This window comes from Triticum aestivum, chromosome 7A (genome assembly GCF_018294505.1).
Source record: "Triticum aestivum cultivar Chinese Spring chromosome 7A, IWGSC CS RefSeq v2.1, whole genome shotgun sequence".
Taxonomy (NCBI): domain Eukaryota; kingdom Viridiplantae; phylum Streptophyta; class Magnoliopsida; order Poales; family Poaceae; genus Triticum; species Triticum aestivum.
In genome coordinates, this window is record NC_057812.1 from 140,193,963 (window position 1) to 140,218,236 (window position 24,274).

Here is a 24,274-nt window from a genome sequence, read left to right on the forward strand (position 1 = left end):
ATGAGGAGTCTCAAAATGGTCGAGACGTAAAGATCGATATATTTGAAGGCTATATTCGGACATCAGAAAGGTTCCAAGTGATTCGGGTATTTTTCGGATTACCGGAGAGTTACGGGAATTCGCCAGGGGAAGTAGCGGGGAGGACTAGTATAGAATTTGGGCTTACCATGAATGAATAGAAAAAAGATCATGGGCCGTTGGATTATGGATGTATGGCACCAATTTGAGTGGATGTATCTGTACTCATAACTGCACAGTTCTGTGCAAAAATGTCCCTTTGCTCCCAACTAATTTGCGGCAGGTCCTTCGCCTTCGAAACACGACACATCCTATTGCCCTTCCGTTCCCCTATCGCTCGTCGACGGTGGCGGCTTCCAGATCCGGTGCTTCCCCGGTGGACGAGGACTACTCCCACGGCACCTGCTCAATGCCTCCCTCCTCACACTCCAGCATCCAGGTCGGTTGGCTACGTCCCCCTTGCACCCCAACATCGTGCTGCACATTGTCGTCAGGGACCAGGCCGCCGCCGCCACGGCCTCCTCCTCCCCGGTGGCCGCGGGCACCCCATCTACTCAGTTGAACATTCGTATCTTCCCATAGGCAACCTGGTGGTTCTCGAGCGTGCGGTGATGCTTCCACGGTCTACTCCTCCCCGGTGCTCCTAGATCCAACAATAGCTCACCGGAGGCAAGCTGGTGGGGCTGCATCTACTCACCTCCTTCGCCTCACAAGCTCAACATGAAGGTCAGCTCCGTTTCTCCCACTCCCCTCCCCCTCCCCCTCCTATAGATTGCTCTCTAATGGCAACTCTCCTCTCCTATAATGCTGAGCATTTAACAGTGAACAACTTTGATGGCTTTGACTGGTTTTCATTAGATGATGCATTACATATTTTATAACTTTGATTTTATGATGTAGTGCTACTGTTCTTGTGGTTTGGTAGTATAATTTGGAAGTTCTATTTCACTGTTAAGTACTGTGGAGAGCTAAGTTTGATGTGTAGAACGGGTACATAATCCTCGATTTGAAGTTCAGGATATTTCACTAAAAATATTAGTATCTGCACATGTTCCATCTTGTCGTCACAGTATCCATTCATTGAGTTAAATATTGTGGGACAGTGAGTTCTTTTTAATTGTGAGGATTACAATTTAGCAATTCATATAATAAATCCATTTTTACAATTTACCAGTTCTAGACACACCCTTATGCGTTCTGACCATTAGTTCGAGACATGGATAAATCATGGATGGAGCCATTAGCAGACCTGATCCATGATCATGCATTCTATAAGTGTGTATTGGGGAAAGTAAAAGAGAAACAAATAAACTGATGTAACATTTAGGCAGATAGAATCTGACCAGAATAGTAAAGGGACAGAAAGTTCTTCAATCTGTACCGTCCATATTCAATCCAATAGCCCTTACAGGTTGTTCTGCTACATTATATGGAAGCATCAGTGACCTGAAATCTAAAGCATTTTAATAGAAGTTTTCTTAATAAACTTGTGTTCAGAATGCAGATTTGTGTCTCACGTACCTATGATTTACTTTCTGTTGTAATTGTTTTTAAACTCCTCAAAACAGTTATTGAGAAGGACACCACAAACTCTTGCAGGCTGATTGTGGATGTAAGGTGCCTGTATTTTGCATCTTGTAGTGTGTGTTCTAAAAGCGGCTGGTGCATCTGGAGCACCAATTCCACCATTTCATAGGGTATAGCTCATATTTTTTTACTGTATTGTGTTCAAGAAGAAGCATACCTATCTCTTTCACAATGATTAGGCAACCACAGCCCCTTTCAGAAGACTCAAAATCACCATGTGTATTGTGAAGATGTGCCTTTGTAACGTCGTAATATATTTATTTGTTTGTTTGTTGTTAGAGTTGAATTTTTTCTTTCTTAGAAGCCAAGTGTTATTTATGCTATGCAGAATGTGCAGATTTGTTTGGTGCCATCTTTTCCAATGCTAAGCAGCCAAGTATTCCTTGCTAGTACAATGTATTGTTGATGATTATTTAAGTACACTTTGTCGTGTTGTGCTCAAAACTGAATGGTTTGTTTGGTGCCATCTCTTCCAGGAAATGAAGATTGATGAGCTAGAAGGACTATAACTGGATGCAAAGGGAACTAACTTTTCTTTCATGTGCTATCAAGATAACAAACCTGATGCAAGCTTTGGTAGCGATGCGTATTCAGCGGGGATCACTTTAGTACTTCATACTTGGGGCTTGCTGTTCATGTACTAGAAAATTATTATGTCATGTTATGTGCCAAGTTATATATGTATGTCTCTTGTGTACTCAAATTAGGATGGATGACATGCACTCAAATTAGGATGGATCACTTCAGTCCTTCATACTCGGCTTGCTGGTTTTCTGTATGGTTGGGCAACAACAATCTGCACTGCTTACAAATTGTGCTGCTGCAGTATATGGAAGCATCAATCACCTGAAATCTGGAGCATTTTTAACATGAAGTTCTCCTGAAAAAACTTGTATTCAGAATGCAGATTTGTGTCACGGACCTATGATGTACTTTGTGTCGTAATTATTTTAAACTCCACAAAACAGTTCTTGAGGACACCACGCTCTTGCAGTCTGATGTGATCACATATTTATTAGAGATGCTTTTGCTTGAAATATAGCTAGTTCCCGTGGTGCTACCATACATGAGAGATCAGGGAACAAATTTCGTATGAGAAAGTTGGGGCTATCACTGCAAAAAGACATGTTTTATATCCAACCGTGATAGGGGTTTTTCACAAATGTACAATAAGTGGCCTAAGATGTCTCCACTCCAATCTGTACCCTCCATATCCAATCCAATGACCCAAGTTTCATTTTTCTATTCTTTCATTGTAATCCCAGATTCTATGCTAGTCTCCCCCATAAGTAGTGGGGCTTTATTGGCCAAACGGGAAAGGAGAGAAGGGCCTCAAGGGTTGGCCACCCCCCATGGCAAGTCCAAATTGGACTAAGGAGCGGGCGGCGCCCCCTCTCTTTCCTTCTCCCTCTCCTACTCCTTCCCTCTCTCTCCCTCTTGGAAAAGGAAGGGGACTCTAACTAGGATTGGGAATCCTAGTTGAACTCCCCCTATAGGCGCGCCCCTCCTAGGTCAGCCTCCTCCTCCCTCCTTTATATACGTGGGCAGGGGGCATTGTCGTTTCAAAACCGGCGGATCTTGGGTAGGGGGTCCTGAATTGTGCGTCTAATGTCGATGGTAATAGGAGACAAGGCACACAATGTTTTACCTAGGTTTGGGCCCTCTCTATGGAGGTAATACCCTACGTCCTGCTTGATTGATCTTGATGAATATGAGTATTACAAGAGTTGATCTACCACGATATTGTAATGGCTAAACCCTAGAGGCCTAGCTTGTAAGGTTATGATGATGAGTCTATCCTCCGGACTAAGTCCTCCGGTTTATATAGACACCGGGAGGATTTAGGGTTACACAAGGTCGGTTACAAAGAAAGGAATCTACATATTTGGTCGCCAAACTTGCCTTCCATGCCAAGTAGAGTCCTATCCGGACACGGGTGCAGTCTTCGGTCTTCGTGTATTCACAGCCCATCAGTCCGGCCCATGGCTAATAGGTCGAACGCCCGAGGACCCCTTAATCCAGGACTCCCTCTGTAGCCCCTGAACCAGGCTTCAATGTCGAGGTGTTCGGTGCGCAGATTGTCTTCGGCATTGCAAGGAGGGTTCCTCCTCCGACGTCTTCCAAGTAATGTATTCGGCTTTCAATTCAATGCCGCACCCCTCGGCTTCTGTGCATCGATGACTTCAGCTTCTGATAACCCACAAGTATAGGGGATCGCAACAGTTTTTGATAAGTAAGAGTGTCGAACCCAACGATGAGCTAAAGGAAGAACAAATATGACCTCAAGTTCTATCGACCACTGATACAACTCTACGCACGCTTGACGTTCACTTTACCTAGAACAAGTATGAAACTAGAAGTATTTTGTAGGTGTTGTTGGATAGGTTTGCAAGATAATAAAGAGCATGTAAATAAAAAGTAGGGCCGTTTAGATAAAGACACAACTAAGTTAGTTTTATTAAAGAGCTTTTTGTTACGAGAAAGTTATTTGTCCCTAGGCAATCGATAACTAGACCGGTAATCATTATTGCAATTTTATATGAGGGAGTGGCATAAGCTAACATACTTCCTCTACTTGGATCATATGCACTTATGATTGGAACTCTAGCAAGCATCCGCAACTACTAAAGATCATTAAGGTAAAACCCAACCATAGCAATAAAGCATCAAGTGCTCTTTATCCCATACGCAAGAACCCCCTTACTCGGGTTTGTGTTTTAGTCACTCACGCAACTCACTATAAGCGAATCATGAATGTATTGCAACACCCTACATCGGGTATCCCTCACGCTTGCGCGACATGGAGAGCACCATAGGACAACACCAATAATAAAACATGCAACTCAAACCAATCTTGATCATCAAATAGCCCATAGGACAAAATGGATCTACTAAAACATCATAGGATAGCCATACATCATTGGGAAATAATATATAGCATTGAGCACCATGTTTAAGTAGAGATTACATCGGGTAAGAGAGAGTTTACACTGCTGCATAAAGGGGGGGAAGAGTTGGTGATGATGGCGCTGAAGTTGTTGGTGAAGATTGCGGTGATGATGATGGCCCCCGGTGGCACTCCGGTGCCACCGGAAGCGAGGGGGAGAGAGCCTCTCTCCTTCTTCTTCTTCTTATTCCTTGACCTCCTTCCTAGATGGGAGAAGGGTTTCCCCTCTGGTCCATGGCCTCCATGGCGTGGGAGGGGTGAAAGCCCCTCCGAGATTGGATCTGTCTCTCTGTCTCTCTCTGTTTCTGCGTTCTCAGATTCTACCCTTTCACCGTTTCTTATATTCCCGGAGATCCGTAACTCCGATTGGGCTGAAATTTTAACACCATCTCTATCCGGATATTAGCTTTCTGGCGAAAAAAGGGCACCAACCACCATACAGGGTGGCCAGAAGGGTCAGGGGCGCGCCCCCTGCGCCGTGGTGATACGAATCCAACATATCTACTTTTCCAAACACTTTTGCCCTTGTTTTGGACTCTAACTTGCATGCTTTGAATGGAACTAACCCGGACTGACGTTGTTTTAAGCAGAATTACCATGGTGTTATTTATGTGCAGGAGCAAACATTCTCGGAATGACCTGAAACTTCACGGAGCCACTTTTCAGAAAATAAGAAAAATACCTGCCAAAGATGAAGGCCAGGGGTCCCACCGTCTCTCCACGAGGGTGGGGGGCGCACCCCCCTACCTCGTGGGCCCCCTGTTGCCTCTCCGACTCCAACTCCACCTCCATATATTGAGTTTCAGGAAAAAAATCAGAGAGAAGAAATCATCGTGTTTTATGATACTGAGCCGCCGCCAAGCCCTAAAACCTCTCGGGAGGGCTGATCTGGAGTCCGTTCGGGGCTCCGGAGAGGGGAATCATCGCCATCATCATCATCAACCATCCTCCATCACCAATTTCATGATGCTCACCGCCGTGCGTGAGTAATTCCATGGTAGGCTTGCTGGACGGTGATGGGTTGGATGGGATCTATCATGTAATCGAGTTAGTTTTTTGTTAGGGTTTGATCCCTAGTGTCCACTATGTTCTGAGATTGATGTTGCTATGATTTTGCTATGCTTAATGCTTGTCACTAGGGCCCGAGTGCCATGATTTAAGATCTGAACCTATTATGTTTTCATCAATACATGAGTGTTCCTGATCCTATCTTGCAAGTCTATAGTCACCTATTATGTGTTATGATCCGTTAACCCCGAAGTGACAATAATCGGGATACTTACCGGTGATGACCGTAGTTTGAGGAGTTCATGTATTCACTATGTGTTAATGCTTTGTTCCGGTTCTCTATTAAAAGGAGGCCTTAATATCCCTTAGTTTCCGTAAGGACCCTGCTGCCACGGGTGGGTAGGACAAAAGATGTCATGCAAGTTCTTTTCCATAAGCACGTATGACTATGTTCGGAATACATGCCTACATTATATCAATAAACTGGAGCTAGTTCTGTGTCACCCTAGGTTATGACCGTTACATGATGAACCGCATCCGGCATAATTCCCCATCACTGATCCATTGCCTACGAGCTTTCCATATATTGTTCTTCGCTTATTTACTTTGTCGTCGCTATTGCTATCATCACTACAAAATACCAAAAACATTTCTTTTACTACCGTTACTTTTTGTTACCGTTACCACTACTATCATATTACTTTGCTACTAAACACTTTGCTGCAGATATTAAGTTTCCATGTGTGGTTGAATTGACAACTCAGCTGCTAATACTTGAGAATATTCTTTGGCTCCCCTTGCGCCGAATCAATAAATTTGGGTTGAATACTCTTCCCTCGAAAACTGTTGCGATCCCCTAGTCTTGTGGGTTATCAAGACTATTTTCTGGCGCCATTGACGGTCAGCATAGCTCTATTCTTTGAGTCACCTGGGATACATATATGCTTATCATTATGAAGAACTTGAGAGATCCAAAAACCAAGATCTATCCCTCAACTACGAGGGGAGGTAAGGAACTGCCATCTAGCTCTGCACTTGATTCACCTTCTGTTATGAGTAAGTTTGTGACACCTACACCTGCTTCTGCTATTTATTATGATATGTCGCATGTTATTGATGATGCCACTTCTGCTATGCATGATACTTATGATGAAACTACCTCTATGCCTAATACTACTATGCCACTTAGTGATTTTCTTGATGAACAACTTGCTAGGGCTAGAGAGATTGAAAATATTGAATCTGATGATACTGATGAAAGTGATGATGAAGAATCACTTGTTATTCCTAAGGCCCATGTCTTTGATCAGGAAGCTTCTGTAGCTATTTTAGCTTGCCAAAATAGAAATGAACTCAAAAGGTTATTAGCTGAATGGAGTAAGAAATCTCTAAATGCTAGAATGAAACCTGACCCTGCTTTTTCTACTTCACCTATCTTTGTTACTGATAAGGATTATGAATTCTCTGTTGATCCTGATATAATTACTTTGGTTGAATCAGATCCTTTTCATGGTTATGAATCTGAAACTATTGTGGCACATCTTACTAAATTGAATGATATAGCTACCCTATTTACTAAAGATGAGAGAACTCGCTACTTTTATATCCTTAAAATATTTCTGTTCTCTTTTAAAGGGTGATGCTAAGATATGGTTTAATTCTCTTGATCCTGGTTGTGTGCGTAGTCCCCAGGATATGATTTATTACTTCTCTGCTAAATATTTCCCTACTCATAAGAAACAAGCTGCTTTAAGGGATATATATAATTTTGTGCAAATTGAAGAAGAGAGTCTCCCACAAGCTTGGGGGAGGCTTCTCCAATTACTTAATGCTTTGCCTGATCATCCTCTTAAGGAAAATGAAATACTTGATATCTTTTATAATGGACGAACCGATGCCTCCAGAGATTACCTGGATAGTTGTGCTGGTTCTGTTTTCAGGGAAAGAACACCGGATGAAGCTGAAATTCTATTGAATAAAATGTTGACAAATGAAAATAATTGGACACCTCCAGAGCCAATTCCTGAGCCTATTCCTAAACCAACTCCGAAGAAGAGGGGTTTTCTATTTCTCATTCCTGAAGATATGCAAGAGGCAAAGAAATCTATGAAAGAAAAGGGTATTAAAGCTGAAGATGTTAAGAATTTACCTCCTATTGAAGAAATACATGGTCTTAATTTACCGCCTGTTGAAGAAACATATAATATTAATCCTTTACCTATTGAAGAAACTCATGGTCTTGATAACCCGACACAGGTAGTAAAGGTAAATTCTCTCTATAGATATGATAAAGCTGAAATCCCATTTACTAAATTTGCTAGCCGATGCTTAGATGAGTTTGATAAATTTATGGCTAAGCAAGAAGACTTTAATGCCTATTTTGGTAGACAATTGAAAAACAATTCAAATATGCGTGAACACTTGGGTGATTATATGGCCAATGTTAAAGGTGAACTTAAACTTATTAGTAAACATGCTTCTATGGTTACCACTCAAGTAGAACAAGTACTTAAAGCTCAAAATGATTTGCTCAATGAATTGAATAGTAAGAATAATGATAATGCTGTTAGAGTTATGACTAGAACTAGTAGAATGACTTAGGAACGTTTGTATCCTGAAGGCCATCCTAAGAGAATTGAACAAGATTCTCAGAGAAATAATATAGATGCACCTAGTTCTTCTAAAAAGAAGAAAAAGAAATGATAGGACTTTGCATGCTTCTAGTGATCCTATTGTTGAAACACCTGAGAATCCAAATGATATTTCTATTTCTGATGCTGAAACTCAATCTGGTAATGAACCTGAAACTAGTGATAATGCTAATAATAATGTTCATGATGATGCTCAACCTAGTAATGATAATGATATAGAAATTGAACCTACTGTTGATCTTGATAAGCCACAATCAAAGAATCAACGTTATGATAAGAAATATTTTGTTGCTAGGAAACTGTCGGTGTTTTGGGAACGGGGGTCCCTAGACTTGCCTGCCTGTGGCCTGCGGCGTGGCTCTGGTGGGGGCCCAGCATGGCCCATCTTCATCAGCCCAAGCTCAAGGCCCTCGCGAGGGGCCTAGCCTCGCGGGGCGGGCGACAGGAAGCCTCCTCAGAGGCAGCCTCATCAGGCAGGCTCGCGAGGAGACGGAGAGATCAAGGCAGGGGTACCTCACGAGGACCCCATGATGCAAGCCATGACGATCAAGGCCAGGCGGGCGCCAGCCTGCGCAATGTCCTTGTTTCCCCTTTGGTGCAAAGGGGGCAAGCATAGGCCAAGGTATCAGGCAAAGGTTACCATTCCGGTGCAACGAGACCAAGACCAGCCGGACGGCCGGACGGAGGTCACCGTGGAGCCCAAGACGGCGTCATCACCAGTGCTTTTGGCAGCCGAAGACCACCTTTGGTCAGGATAACTTGTACTAGATGTTCCCCTTCAAAATGGCCAATTGTTGGCGCCCTTCCTGCTCAATTATTTGGGGAGAGGCCGAGGGCCTCTATATATAGAGCTAGCCACCACAGAGTAGAGAGGGGGAGAAACCCTCGAGACACCGAGAAAACCTAGAGACATTGAGAAGAGACGTATGGAAATCTGGTAGAACCCTAGCAGAGAGAGAGGGAGAGGCGACTGAACCCACCCTAGCAGTTCATCGCACCAGCTCGAGAACACATCTCGCGAGGCTGTTTTTCCCTTGTACTATCCATCATCATCCCCATAGGCAATCCACCACACCACGCACTGGAGTAGGGTATTACACCACAACGGTGGCCCGAACCAGTATAAACCTCGTGTCTCTTGTGTTGTTCATCATTTTCATCTTAGTTCGCACGAGAGGATCGGACGCAGATCGATAGGGGAAAGATCTCCGCGTGCACCCTAGTGTTCAAACCTCAAGGGTCTGCCAGAACCCGAAATCCAACAATTGGCGCGCCAGGTAGGGGTGCGCCGGAATCTTTCTTCCGCTGTTCGTGTGTGATCTTCCGTCGTGCCCATGGCAGACAATCGTCGGGCTCGCGCCGAGCACCGGGCTGCTCGCGCCACTCGCATCACCCAGACAGCGCCCGTCGGCGGCCCCCTTGTCGTTCCCCATCGCCCACCGCCAACGCCGCCATCGGCCCGGCGGGGAATGAGCAGTAGGCCTCGTCCCAGCATCCTTCGGTGCGGCGGGATGGCCGCACCGCCACCCCGTCGCTGACTCCAGCTGGCTGTCGTCCCACGCCCGTCGCGCACCCATTGATGCGCACGCCTCACTGCTCTTGGCGCGGGAGCTCCTGCACTATCGCCCCGTTGACGACCTCTACGAGGACTGGCTCGCCTGCATCACCGATCTCGTCAGTGCCACAGGGGGTCCCCTTGCGGTCCCTCTCACTACTTCGCTCTCCGTCCCATGCAGGGGGCGAGGATCAGGAGGCGCCTCCGCCGCCTCCTCCCCAAGAAGGTGCCTTGGCTCCAAGGCGCGCAGCCCCAGGGCGGGACCCTCCGCGTCCGGCGCCTGCGCAGCAACAAGGGAGCTGCCAAGAGATCCCACGTCCCCTGGAAGGTGCTCGCGCGCTCCCAGTGCCGGCGCGCCAACATCGCGCCCCAGCGCCCCCACGACGAGACCCCGCGCTGCTCCTAGTGGTGGTGCGTGGTGACTCGCAAGAACAAGTCCAGCACCAGCAAAGGGCACCGGTGGCCATGGCGGGCTGCCTCGCCATCACCCCCGAGCTGCGCGGCGTCACATGGCCAGGCAAGTTCAAGCCTGACCTCCCTCTCTGCTACGATGGCACAGCGGACCCTACGGAGTTCCTGCAGCTCTACGAGCTGGGCATCGTAGCCGCCAACAGAGATGAAAAGGTCATGGCGAATTGGTTCCCCATGGCGCTCAAGGACGGCGCCCGCACCTGGCGCCTGAACCTAGCTCCCGGCACGATCTCCTCCTCGAGCGAGATGCGCACCCGCTTCATCGCCAACTTCCAGGGCACTCGCGACCGGCCCTTGGTCGTGAGCGACCTGCCCCGCATCATGCAATAGCCAGGAGAAACCCTGTAGAAGTACATCCAACGCTTCAACTACGCTCGCCTCAAGATCCCCAAGGTGACTGAAGAAGCTATCATCTCAGCCTTCTCCGATGGCGTGCGCGACGTCAAGATGAAGGAAGAGCTAGCAATCCATGAAGACCTGTGCACATCCCTGGAGCTGTTCAACTTGGCGACCAAGTGCGCCAGGGCTGAGGAAGGACGTCTCTTCCTCCTCGAGCTCCCGGCTGCCGACCCGGAAGAAAAGAAGCTCAAGGCCAAGGACGTAAAGCGCAAGGGGGCTGCCGTGCTAGCAGCGGAACCGGACACCAAGCGAGGCAGGGATCATCCTAAGTCATCCAAGGGCGGACGGTACTACGTGTACCACGACCTCCACACCCACAACACCAACGAATGTCAAGAGCTTAGAGCCGTGCGAGATGGGCGAATCGGCCGACGCCCAGAGCGCAATGACAGGGGCTATGGCCAAGGAGGAGGAAGAGGTGGCGGACGATGGGAGGACCGTGGACTTCGCCAGGGATGGCGTGACCGCCCTCGCGAGGACCGCTGGCACGACCAGCCTCGCGAGGGAGGCTTGAGGGACCAGCCTCGTGAGGGCCACCCGCACGGCAACACAGGCCTCCCTCCTCTGCCGCCTCCACCAAGGAGGAACAAAGACCAACACCAAGACGATGGGGCTGGGGGCTTCCAAGAGCCACGTGCAATTGCTTGCATCTTGGGCCGCGCCCAGGCCCCGGCCTCACAGCACATCTTCAAGCAGTTTGCTCGCGAGGTGAATGCAGTCCTTTCCAAGCTTGAGGCCATGCGCCCTCTCAGGTGGTCTTCGTACGCGATCACATTTAGTTCCGCAGACCAGCTCAAGTGTGCGGCAATGGCCGGAGTCCTCCCGATGCTTTGCTCCCCAGTCATCAGCAACGTGCAGGTCACTAGGACCCTCATCAATGGCGGGGAAGGGCTCAACGTCCTGTCCGTCGAGACGTTCGACAATCTCCAAGTGCCGTACGACCAGCTTCAGCCGACCAAGCCTTTCTCAGGAGTCACCGATGGTTCCACTGTTCCAATTGGGCAGGTTCGCCTTCCGGTCACCTTTGGGCAACGGAACAACTAACGCACCGAGCTCATCGACTTTGACGTCGCTCACATCCGCCTGCCGTACAACGCCATCCTCGGGTACCCGGCCCTAGCCAAGTTTATGGCAGTGACTCACCATGGTTACAATGTCCTCAAGATGTCAGGAAGTGGTGGAGTCATCACTGTACCCTGTGAAGAAAGGGACGCAGTGTGCTCGCTCGAGCGTGCGCTCCAAGCCGCAGCAATTGAAGACCCAGATCGCGGGAGCGAGAGGCCTCCCGAGGTGACCCTCAAGAAGAAGAAGGCCTCACCTGGCCCGAGCCACAAGGAAGCAGGCACCTCCGGAGGTATTGCGTCAGGATTCGCGCCCGATCAGGGAGCGCCGCCCTCTCGCGCATAGGAAGGCGTGCCCAGCGCCCTCCTCAGGCAGGGCTTGGGGGCTCTCTCTTGGAGAGCCGCCGACCTTGCCAAGGTCGCGGGGGAGGCGCTCGGGCACCGCTTGGAGGGGTGCTTTCAAGCACGCCTCCCTCAGGAATGTACAAGTCAAAGGAGACCCAACCCCCAGGAGTTCATCGCAAGGAACACCCATGAGCTACAAGAGTCCAGAGTCATGCGCGGTAGCTGCCTCTTACCTGTCGTGGCCCCACATCCGGGCGAGGATGGAGGACTGCGCGTCTGCGTCGACGTACCAGGGCTCAACCGAGCTGTATCCCAGGAGCGCCTATGGCCTTCGGCCGTAGGGTGCTACATGGGACCACCTCACAGCTACGTTCGCATGCCCTTCAGTCTACCGAGCACGGCCGCCGCACATCGGTGCCTGTTGAGGAGCATTCTGGAGGCTCAGGAGGTCAGGCATCGCGCGGTCCTGGCGGAGGTGGCGATGGTCCCCGAAGACCTGCACGTGCCACCGGAGCCTCCCGAGGCCCCTGTGCCTGGGGGCTCATGAGGGCCGACGTCTTCACCGCGCATCGCTCACTTCCTCAGCATCATTTCATCTTCAACAGCACCAGGTGACATCTTTCAGAGTTCTACTTTCAGCTGGGAGCGCCCATAGGGTTGCACCATTCCCATGCCGCGTGGGTCCGTCCCGCGGCATGTATCCATTTTGTTTACGCTCTTTACTTACCTTGTTGGGGGCGCCCCTCGGGCTGCATCATCCCCACACCGCTCGGGCCCAACCCAGCGGCAGTTGCTTTTCTAGCATTTACCCTAGGATGAAGTTGTTCTTTCATGCTTAATCTGATTCCCATAATTATCACCTACTGCTTGTCATCATGCAAAGTGCTTGCACGTTAAAAGGGGGGCGCCTGAGCATCGCGACTCATGGGCTCTTACTGGCTCTCCAGCCCTCACCCCCTGGCCTTGACCCATGGCATCACGACCTGTCATACCAGCGGCGGCTGAGCTTGCTCGGGGGCCGGGACCTGAGGACGTAGATCATTTGCATCATAACAAACCTGCAGGAACACACCAATTGATAAAGGCCCAGAGCCAGGCGCAACCCGCCTCGAGGTAGGGCCCCGTGAGTCCTGCGCTGGCTCACGGGTGCCCAGATACACCTCTCCTAGCTCTACCGTGTTGGCCACGTGTCAGGGCGGGGCTGTACACGCCCTGGGGGCTCCTCCCAGAGGGGAGCCCCCTCCCACGCACCAGTGGAAGCACCATGCTCTGCGCTGGCTGACGACACTGCCGAGGAGTGGCTATGCCCGTACACATACGGAAGCGCTATGCTCCGCGCTGGTGATAAACAACTAAGGGCGGCCTACAGTCGTACCAACCTCAGGGATCCCAGAGCTCAGTGTCCGGCACCATCGCAACGCCTTCCCTCAGGAGTGCCGCGCGAGGGGGCTGGACACGGGGGCTACGCCCGGACCTCGCCCGAGTGCACGCCACCCAGCTAGGTCCCTTGGACCTGGTCGTCGCGCGCCACTCCCCGAGTGGAGCCAAGGTACGAAACCTGTTTGAGCGTCTAGGGGGACTCCTGAGCATCACGACTCAGGAGCCTAACTTGCCATGTAGCCCCTCACTCCTTAGTACCGTCCTTGGTTTCCGGTCGGGGCTAACACTAGGTAAGATACATGCGGGTTCGGGCCCTGCCGACGTAGAACGATCAATCCACTCCTCGCTCCCCCTTCCCTACTTGTTGCTCGCGCGTCAAAGGGGACTCCTAAGCATCGCGACTCAGGAGCCTAACTTGCCACGTAGCCCCTCACTCCTTAGTCCCGTCCTTGGTTTCCGGTCGGGGCTAACGCTGGGTGAGGTACGCGCGGGGCCGGGCCCTGCCGACGTAGAGTGTAAGCAAGTAGGAGAGGAATATGCAAATTCCAGGAAATTCAAAGCAAATATTACAAGCCATAAGATTGTTCCACAACGCCAAACACAAGTTTAAACGCCTCCGCGAGGCATGATGCATGTGCAGGAATAAAACAGGATGGAAGTCGCGAAGGGATCACTCTCCAGTAACGCCGTCACTGTTGGAAATATGCCCTAGAGGCAATAATAAATTAGTTATTATTATATTATATTTCATTGTTCATGATAATCGTTTATTATCCATGCTAGAATTGTATTGATAGGAAACTCAGATACATGTGTGGATACATAGACAACACCATGTCCCTAGTAAGCCTCTAGTTGACTAGCTCGTTGATCAATAGATGGTTACGGTTTCCTGACCATGGACATTGGATGTCATTGATAACGGGATCACATCACTAGAAGAATGATGTGATGGACAAGACCCAATCCTAAGCCTAGCACAAGATCGTGTAGTTCGTATGCTAAAGCTTTTCTAATGTCAAGTATCATTTCCTTAAACCATGAGATTGTGCAACTCCCGGATACCGTAGGAGTGCTTTGGGTGTGCCAAACGTCACAATGTAACTGGGTGGCTATAAAGTTGCACTACGGGTATCTCCGAAGGTGTCTGTTGGGTTGGCACAAATCGAGACTAGGATTTGTCACTCCGTGTAACGGAGAGGTATCTCTGGGCCCATTCGGTAGGACATCATCATAATGTGCACAATGTGACCAAGGAGTTGATCACGGGATGATGTGTTACGGAACAAGTAAAGAGACTCACTGGTAACGTGATTGAACAAGGTATCGGGATCCCCACGATCGAATCTCGGGCAAGTATCGTACCGATAGACAAAGGGAATTGTATACGGGATTGATTGAATCCTTAACATCATGGTTCATCCGATCAAATCATCGTGGAGCATGTGGGAGCCAACATGGGTATCCAGATCCCTCTGTTGGTTATTGACCGGAGAGTTGTCTTGGCCATGTCTGCATGACCCCCGAACCTGTAGGGTCTACACACTTAAGGTTCGATGACGCTAGGGTTATAGGGAAAGTATGTACGCGGTTGCCGAATGTTGTTCGGAGTCCCGGATGAGATCTCGAACGTCACGAGGAGTTCCAGAATGGTCCGGAGGTAAAGATTGATATATAGGAAGTATGGTTTTGGCCACCGGAAGTGTTCGGACATCACCGGTAGTGTACCAGGACCACCAGAGGGGTCCGGGGGTCCGCCAGGTGGGGCCACCAGCCCCGGAGGCCTACATGGGCCAATAGTGGGAAGGGACCAGCCCCTAGGTGGGCTGGGGCACCTCCCACCAAGGCCCAAGGCGCCTCCTAGAGGGGAGGGGGGCAAACCCTAGGGCAGATGGGCCCTAAGGCCCACCCCAGGTGCGCCTCCCCCTCTCCCCCTTGTGGCCGCCACCCTAGATGGGATCTAGGGCTGCCGCACCCCTTGGGGTGGGAACCCTAGTTGGGGGTGCAGCCCTCCCTCTCCCCCTATATATAGTGGAGGCAAAGGGGCAGCCCAACACACGAAGTTCTTCCCCTGTTGGCGCAGCCCTACCCCTCTCCCTCCTCGTCTCTCGTAGTGCTCGGCGAAGCCCTGCTGGAGTTTCGCACTCCTCCACCACCACCACGCCATCGTGCTGCTGCTGGACGGAGTCTTCCCCAACCTCTCCTTCTCCCCTTGCTGGATCAAGGCGTAGGAGACATCACTGGGCTGCACGTGTGTTGAACGCGGAGGCGCCGTTGTTCGGCGCTTGGATCGGAATCAACCGCGATCTGAATCGCTACGAGTATGACTCCTTCATCCGCATTCTTGCAACGCTTCCGCTTAGCGATCTACAAGGGTATGTAGATGCACTCCCCTTCCCTCGTTGCTAGATTACTCCATAGATTGATCTTGGTGATGCGTAGAAAATTTTAAATTTCTGCTACGATCCCCAACAGTGGTATCAGAGCTAGGTCCATGCGTAGTTTCTATGCACGAGTAGAACACAAAGCAGTTGTGGGCGTAGATATTGTCAATTCACTTGCCGTTACTAGTCTTATCTTGATTCGGCGGCATCGTGGGATGAAGCGGCCCAGACCGACCTTACACGTACGCTTACGTGAGACTGGTTCCACCGACTGACATGCACTAGTTGCATAAGGTGGCTAGCGGGTGTCTGTCTCTCCCACTTTAGTCGGATCAGATTCGATGAAAAGGGTCCTTATGAAGGGTAAATAGAAATTGGCATATCACGTTGTGGTCTTCGCGTAGGTAAGAAATGTTCTTTCTAGAAACCTATAGCAGCCACGTAAAAACTTGCAACAACAATTAGAGGACGTCTAACTTGTTTTTGCAGCATATGCCTTGTGATGTGATATGGCTAAAATGATGTGATGAATGATATATGTGATGTATGAGATTGATCATGTTCTTGTAATAGGAATCACGACTTGCATGTCGATGAGTATGACAACCGGTAGGAGCCATAGGAGTGGTCTTAATTTATTTATGACCTGCGTGTCAACATAAACGTCATGTAATTACTTTACTTTATTGCTAAAGTGTTAGCCATAGTAGTAGAAGTAATAGATGACAAGACAACTTCAAGAAGACACGATGATGGAGATCATGATGATGGAGATCATGGTGTCATGCCGGTGACAACGATGATCATGGAGCCCCGAAGATGGAGATCAAAAGGAGCAAAATGATATTAGCCATATCATGTCACTATTTGATTGCATGTGATGTTTATAATGTTTTACATCTTATTTGCTTAGAACGATGGTAGCTTAAATAAGATGATCCCTCACTAAAATTTCAAGAAAGTGTTCCCCCTAACCATGCACCCTTGCGAAGGTTCGTTGTTTCTAGGCACCACGTAATGATCGGGTGTGATAGATTCTAACATTCGAATACAACGGGTGTAAGCCAGATTTACACACGCAATACACTTAGGTTGACTTGACGAGCCTCGCATGTACAGACATGGCCTCGGAACATGGAAGACCGGAAGGTCGAACATGAGTCGTATAGAAGATACGACCAACATGAGATGTTCACCATTGATGACTAGTCCGTCTCACGTGATGATCGGACACGGCCTAGTCGATTCGGATCATGTTTCACTTAGATGACTAGAGGGATGTCTATCTGAGTGGGAGTTCATTAAATAATTTGATTAGATGAACTTAATTATCATGAACATAGTCTAAATTGTCTTTGCAAATATGTTGTAGATAAATAGCTCACGTTGTAGCTCCCTGTTTCAATACGTTCCTACAGAAAGACTAAGTTGAAAGATATTGTAAGCAATGATGCGGACTGGGTCCGTAGTCCGAGGACTGTCCTCACTGCTACACAGAAGGCTTACGTCTTTGATGCACCGCTCGATGTGCAAACCCGTACAACGTCGTCTGTGGATGTTGTGAATACCTGACAGACACATCCTGATGACTACTTAATAGTTTAGTGCACCATACTTTATGGCTTAGAACTGGGATTCCGATGATGTTTTGAACGCCATAAGACATATGAGATGTTCCAAGAGCTGAAATTGGGATTTCAGGCTCATGCCCGTGTTGAGAGGTATGAGACCTCTGACAAGTTCTTTTGCCAACAAGATGGAGGAGAATAGGTCAGCTAGTGGGCATGTGCTCAGAATGTCTGGGTGCTACAATCATTTAAATCAAGTGGGAGTTAAACTTCCAGATAAGATAGTGATTGATAGAGTTCTCTAGCCACTATCACTAAGCTACTAGATCTTCATGATGAACTATGACATGCAAGTGATGGAGATGATCCCGGAGCTGTTAGCGGTGCTTAAGACCGCAAAAGGTAGAAATCAAGAAGGAGCATCAAGTGTTGATGGTTTAACAAGACCACTGGTTTCAAGAAGGGCAAGGGCTAGAAGGGAAACTTCATGGATGGCAAACCAGTTGCCGCTCCAGTGAAGGAACCCAAGGTTGAACCCAAACCCGAGACTAAGTGCTTCTATTGTAAGGGGAACGGTCACTGGTAGCGGAATTACCCCAAATGCATGGTAGATAAGAAGGCTGGCAACTTCAACAAAGTACATACGTGTTATTAATGTGTACCTCACTAGTACTCCTGGTAGCACCTGGGTATTGGATACCGGTTCAGTTACTATTATTGGTGACTTGAAGCAAAAGCTACGGACTAAACGGAGACTGGCTAAGGGTGAGGTGACGATGTGTGTTTTAAGTGTTTCCAAAGTTGATGAGATCACCATCGCATGCTCCATCTGCCTTCGGGATTAGTATTGAACCTAGATAAATGTTATCAGGTGTCTACATTGAGCATGAATATGATTAGATCATGTTCATTGCAATACGGTTATTCATTTAAGTTAGAGAATAATGGTTATTCTGTTTACATGAATAATACCTTTCATGGTCATGCACCCTATGTGAATGGTTCATTGAATCTCGGTCGTGGTAATACACATGTTCACGCCAAAAGATGTAGAGTTAATAATGATAGTACCACTTTCTTGTGGCACTGCCGCTTAGGTCATATTGGCGTAAGATGCATGAAGAAACTCCATGTCGATGGATGTTTGGAGTCGCTTGATTTTGAATCGCTTGACACTTGCAAGCCATGCCTCATGGGCAGGATGACTAAGACCCCGTTTCCAGGTACAATGAAACGAGCAAGTGACTTGTTGGAAATCATACATGCTGATGCGTGTGATCCAATGAGAACTGAAGCGTGCGGTGGATATCGCTATTTTCTCATCTTCACTGATGATTTGGGTAGATATAGGTATATTTACTTAATGAAGCACAAGTCTGAAACATTTGAAAAGTTCAAGCGATTTCAGAGTGAAGTTAAGAATCATCATAACAAGAAGATCATGTTCCTACGATCTGATCAAAAGGGGATTTTCTGAGTCATGAGTTTGGCAATCACTTAAGACATTGTGAATTGTTTCACAGTTGAAGCCACCTAGAACACCACAGGATAATGGTGTGTCCGGACATCGTAATCGAACCGTATGAGATATGGTGCGATCTATGATGTCTCTTACCGATCTACCATTTTCATTTTGAGGTTATGCGTTAAAGACAGCTGCATTTACTTTAGATAGGACACCATCTAAGTCCGTTGAGACGACGTCATATGAACATTGGTTTGGCAAGAAACCAAAATTGTCGTTTCTTAATGTTTGGGGCTGCGATGCTTAAGGCTTCAGCCGGAGAAGCTCGAACCCAAAAGCGGACAAACACATCTTCATAGAATACCCAAAGGTGACAGTTGGGTATACCTTCTATCTCAGATCTGAGGGCAAATTGTTTGTCGCTAAGAACGGGTCCTTTCTCAAGAAGGAGTTTCTCTCGAAAGAATTGAGTGGGAGGAAGATAGAACTTGATGAGGTTGTCGAACCTTTACTTCAACTAGAGAGTGATGCAACACAGAAAGATGTTTTTTGTGGCGCCTACGTCTGTTGAATAGGAAGTTCATGATAGTGATCATGAAGCTTTGGATCAAGTTGCTATCAAACCTCGTAGGTCGACAAGGATATGTACTACTCCTGAGTGGTATGGTAATCCTGTCTTAGATATCATGTTGTTAGACAACAATGAACCTACGAGCTATGGAGAAGCGATGGTGGGCCCGTATTCCGACAAATGGTTAGAAGCCATGAAATCCGAGATAGGATCCATGTATCAGAACAAAGTATGGAATTTGGTGGACTTGCCCGATGATCGGCGAGCCATTGAGATAAATGGATCTTTAAGAAGAAGACGGACATGGGCGGTAATGTTACCGTCTATGAAGCTGGACTTGTGGGAAAGAGTCTTTTCACAAGTTCAAGGAGTTGACTACGATGAGAATTTCTCACCCGTAGCGATGCTTGAGTCCGTCGGAATCATGTTAGCATTAGCTATATTTTTCGATCATGAAATCTGACAGATGGATGTCAAAACAAGTTTTCTTACCAGTTTTCGTAAGAAAAAGTTGTATCTGATACAATAAAAGGTTTTGTCGATCCTAAGGATGCTAAAAGGTATGCTAGCTCCAGCAATCCTTCTATGGACTAGAGCAAGCATCTTGGAGTCGGAATATATGCTTTGATGGAGTGATCAAAGCTTTTAAGTGAGAGGGAGCACTACACCATTTCTGATAAGTATATGTGGATGACATATTGTTGATTTGAAATGATGTAGAATTTCTGGAAAGCATAAACGGTTGTTTGAAGAGTGATTTTCAAAGGAAGACCTGGATAAAGTTGCTTACATATTGGGCATCAAGATCTATAGAGATAGATCAAAATGCCTGACGATACTTTCAAAGAACGCACACCTTGACATGTTTTTGAAGGAGTTCAAAATAGATCAGTCAAAGAAGGGGTTCTTACCTGAGTTGTAAGGTGTGAAGTTGAGTAAGACTCAAAGCTTGACCACGACAGAAGAAAGAGGAAGCACAAAGGTCGTCCCCTATGCTTTTGTCATAGGCTCTATATGGTATGCCATGCTGAGTACCGCACCTGATGTGTGCCTTGCCACGTGTCTGGCAAGAGGGTACAAAGGTGATCTAGGAGTGGATCACCAGATAGCGGTCAAAATTATCCTTAGAGGAATAAGGAAATGTTTCTCGGTTATGGAGGTGATATAGAGTTGGACGTAAAAAGTTACGTCGATGCAAGCTTAACACCTATCCGGATAGATCTGAGTAGAGATACCGGATACGTATAATGGAGCAACAATTTGGAATAGCTCCAAGTGGAATGTGGTCGCAGCATCTACGATATGACATAAAGTTTTGCGAAATACATAGGGATCTGAATATGGCAGACCTGTTGACTACAACCTCTCTCACAAGCATAAGATGATCAAACCCAGAACTCATTGAGTGTTAATCGCATAGTGATGTGAACTAGATTAGTGACTCTAGTAAACTCTTTGGATGTTGGTCACATGGTGATGTAACCTATGAGTGTTAATCACATGGCGATGTGAGCTAGATTATTGACTCTAGTGCAAGTGGGAGACTGTTGGAAATATGCCCTAGAGGCAATAATAAATTAGTTATTATTATATTATATTTCATTATTCATGAGAATCGTTTATTATCCATGCTAGAATTGTATTGATAGGAAACTCAGATACATGTGTGGATACATAGACAACACCATGTCCCTAGTAAGCCTCTAGTTGACTAGCTCGTTGATCAATATATGGTTACGGTTTCCTGACCATGGACATTGGATGTCGTTGATAACGGGATCACATCACTAGGAGAATGATGTGATGGACAAGACCCAATCCTAAGCCTAGCACAAGATCGTGTAGTTCGTATGCTAAAGCTTTTCTAATGTCAAGTATCATTTCCTTAGACCATGAGATTGTGCAACTCCCGGATACCGTAGGAGTGCTTTGGGTGTGCCAAACGTCACAACGTAACTGGGTGGCTATAAAGGTGCACTACGGGTATCTCCAAAAGAGTCTGTTGGGCTGGCATGAATCGAGACTGGGATTTGTCACTCCGTGTAACGGAGAGGTATGTTTGGGCCCACTCGGTAGGACATCATCATAATGTGCACAATGTGACCAAGGAGTTGATCACGAGATGATGTGTTACGGAACGAGTAAAGAGACTCGCTGGTAACGTGATTGAACAAGGTATCGGGATACCCACGATCGAATCTCGGGCAAGTATCATACCGATAGACAAAGGGAATTGTATACGAGATTGATTGAATCCTTGACATCGTGGTTCATCCGATGATATCATCGTGGAGCATGTGGGAGCCAACATGGGTATCCAAATCCCACTGTTTGTTATTGACCGGAGAGTTGTCTTGGCCATGTCTGCATGACTCCCGAACCCGTAGGGTCTACACACTTAAGGTTCGATGGTGCTAGGGTTATAGGGAAAGTATGTACGCGGTTACCGAATGTTGGTCGGAGTCCCGGATGAGATCCCGGACGTCACGAGGAGTTCCGGAATGGTCCGGAGGTAAAGATTGATATATAGGAAGTATGGTTTTGGCCACCGGAAGTGTTCCGGGAATCACCGGTAGTGTACAGGGACCACTAGAGGGGTCCGGGGGTCCACCAGGTGGGGCCACCAACCCCGGAGGCCTACATGGGCCAATAGTGGGAAGGGACTAGCCCCTAGGTGGTTTGGGGCGCCTCCCACCAAGGCCCAAGGCGCCTCCTAGAGGGGAGGGGGCAAATCCTAGGGCAGATGGGCCCTAAGGCCCACCCCAGGTGCGCCTCCCCCTCTCCCCTTGTGGCCGCCACCCTAGATGGGATCTAGGGCTGCCGCACCCCTTGGGGTGGGAACCCTAGGTGGGGGCGCAGCCCTCCCTCTCCCCTATATATAGTGGAGGCAAAGGGGCAGCCCAGCACATGAAGTTCTTCCCCTGTTGGCGCAGCCCTACCCCTCTCCCTCCTCGTCTCTCGTAGTGCTTGGCGAAGCCCTGCTGGAGTTCCGCGCTCCTCCACCACCACCACGCCATCGTGCTGCTGCTGGACGGAGTCTTCCCCAACCTCTCCTTCTCCCCTTGCTGGATCAAGGCGTAGGAGACGTCACCGGGCTGCACGTGTGTTGAACGCGGAGGCGCCGTTGTTCGGCGCTTAGATAGGAATCAACCGCGATCTGAATCGCTACGAGTACGACTCCTTCATCCGCGTTCTTGCAACGCTTCCGCTTAGCGATCTACAAGGGTATGTAGATGCACTCCCCTTCCCTCATTGTTAGATTACTCCATAGATTGATCTTGGTGATGCGTAGAAAATTTTAAATTTCTACTACGATCCCCAAAAGTGGTATCAGAGTTAGGTCCATGCGTAGTTTCTATGCACGAGTAGAACACAAAGCAGTTGTGGGCGTCGATATTGTCAATTTACTTGCCGTTACTAATCTTATCTTGATTCGGCGGCATCGTGGGATAAAGCAGACCGGACCGACCTTACACGTACGCTTATGTGAGACTTGTTCCACCGACTGACATGCACTAGTTGCATAAGGTGGCTAGCGGGTGTCTGTCTCTCCCACTTTAGTCGGATCAGATTCGATGAAAAGGGTCCTTATGAAGGGTAAATAGAAATTGGCATATCACATTGTGGTTTTCGCGTAGGTAAGAAACGTTCTTGCTAGAAACCTATAACAGCCACGTAAAAACTTGCAACAACAACTAGAGGACGTCTAACTTGTTCTTGCAACGCTTCCGCTTAGCGATCGACAAGGGTATGTAGATGCACTCCCCTTCCCTCGTTGCTAGATTACTCCATAGATTGATCTTGTTGATGCGTAGAAAATTTTAAATTTCTGCTACGATCCCCAATAGTCACCGGTGGTGGAGTCATGCTGGACGGCTTCGCCTCTCGAGGTCACAAGGCCGGCGGCACCGCACCCGGGCAAGACGCTGGGGGAGCGGAACTTCCCCAGCAAAACCTCGGCTCGGCCCCTCACAGCCTCTGCGGCGGCAGCGACACGGTCGCCGCTCACGGGCTCCAGCAGGCTGTCGAAGTCGACGTTGGGGTCGCGCAGGTAGACATGGCTGAGGACATGCGTCAGCACCGCAGAAGACAGGGCACGTGCCTCGTCCTCGACCGTGGGGCCAGGGCCGTCTGCGACATCCTCAAGTGCATCAACCAGGAAGGGGAGCAGCTTGGCGGGGCCGTCCTTCGCACCAGCCAACGGATCCTCTAGGCCGCTCTCATACAACGTCTTCAGTATGCCTCAAGCCTTCTTCTCCAGCTCCATGAAGGCCACCCGGTCCTCCGTCAGGACCTTCGCCTTGGCATCCAGCTTGGTCCTCTCCACCTTCAGCGACCACTCCAGCGTCTCCAGTCGGCGGTGGCGGTCATCAAGCTTGGCGTCCCGGTCCTTGGCGGCGGACTCCCTAGCCTTCATATCTTTCTCCTTCTCCTGGCGGCTGCGCACCTCCTTGGCGAGCTCGTCGCGTAGGCCTTGCAGCTCGGCCTCAAGCGCCTTGCAGTGGCCCTGGGCAGTTGCAACGTCGCCCAGGGCAGCATCGCGAGCGGCCTTGGCTTGGTTGGCGGTCGGCCTCTCCTCATCGGAGGACGACACGGCCTGGCTCAACACCGCTCGGACGGAGGCAGCAGAACTAGCCCAGCCAGAGGCCAACTCCAGGCGCCCGGCGACCAGACGAGGGTCCGCGCTCAGGAGATCCTCCCGCAATTGGCTCAGCTCGTTGTCAACCTAGTCCAGGACAGCAGCGGAGGGAGCAGAAGAGACAAGAACCTGTGGAGCAGGCGGAGAAGATGGCACCGTGACCACGACTTGGCAGGAAGGCACCTCCAGAGCCTTGTCCGCCACGGTCGTAGCGTCGGGCACACT

General features: G+C 48.7%; 1 long non-coding RNA gene across 2 annotated transcripts; it reads left to right on the forward strand.

The window, feature by feature from the left end:
* Nucleotides 1-302: 302 nt before the first annotated feature.
* On the forward strand, nucleotides 303-2,585 carry LOC123150658 (uncharacterized). Of its 2 annotated transcripts, XR_006475276.1 has the most exons (3): nucleotides 303-457; nucleotides 601-744; nucleotides 2,082-2,585. It is a non-coding gene; the product is annotated as an uncharacterized lncRNA (long non-coding RNA). The 2 variants fall into 2 exon arrangements; XR_006475275.1 differs by having other exon boundaries at nucleotides 303-744.
* The last annotated feature ends 21,689 nt before the right edge of the window (nucleotides 2,586-24,274 follow it).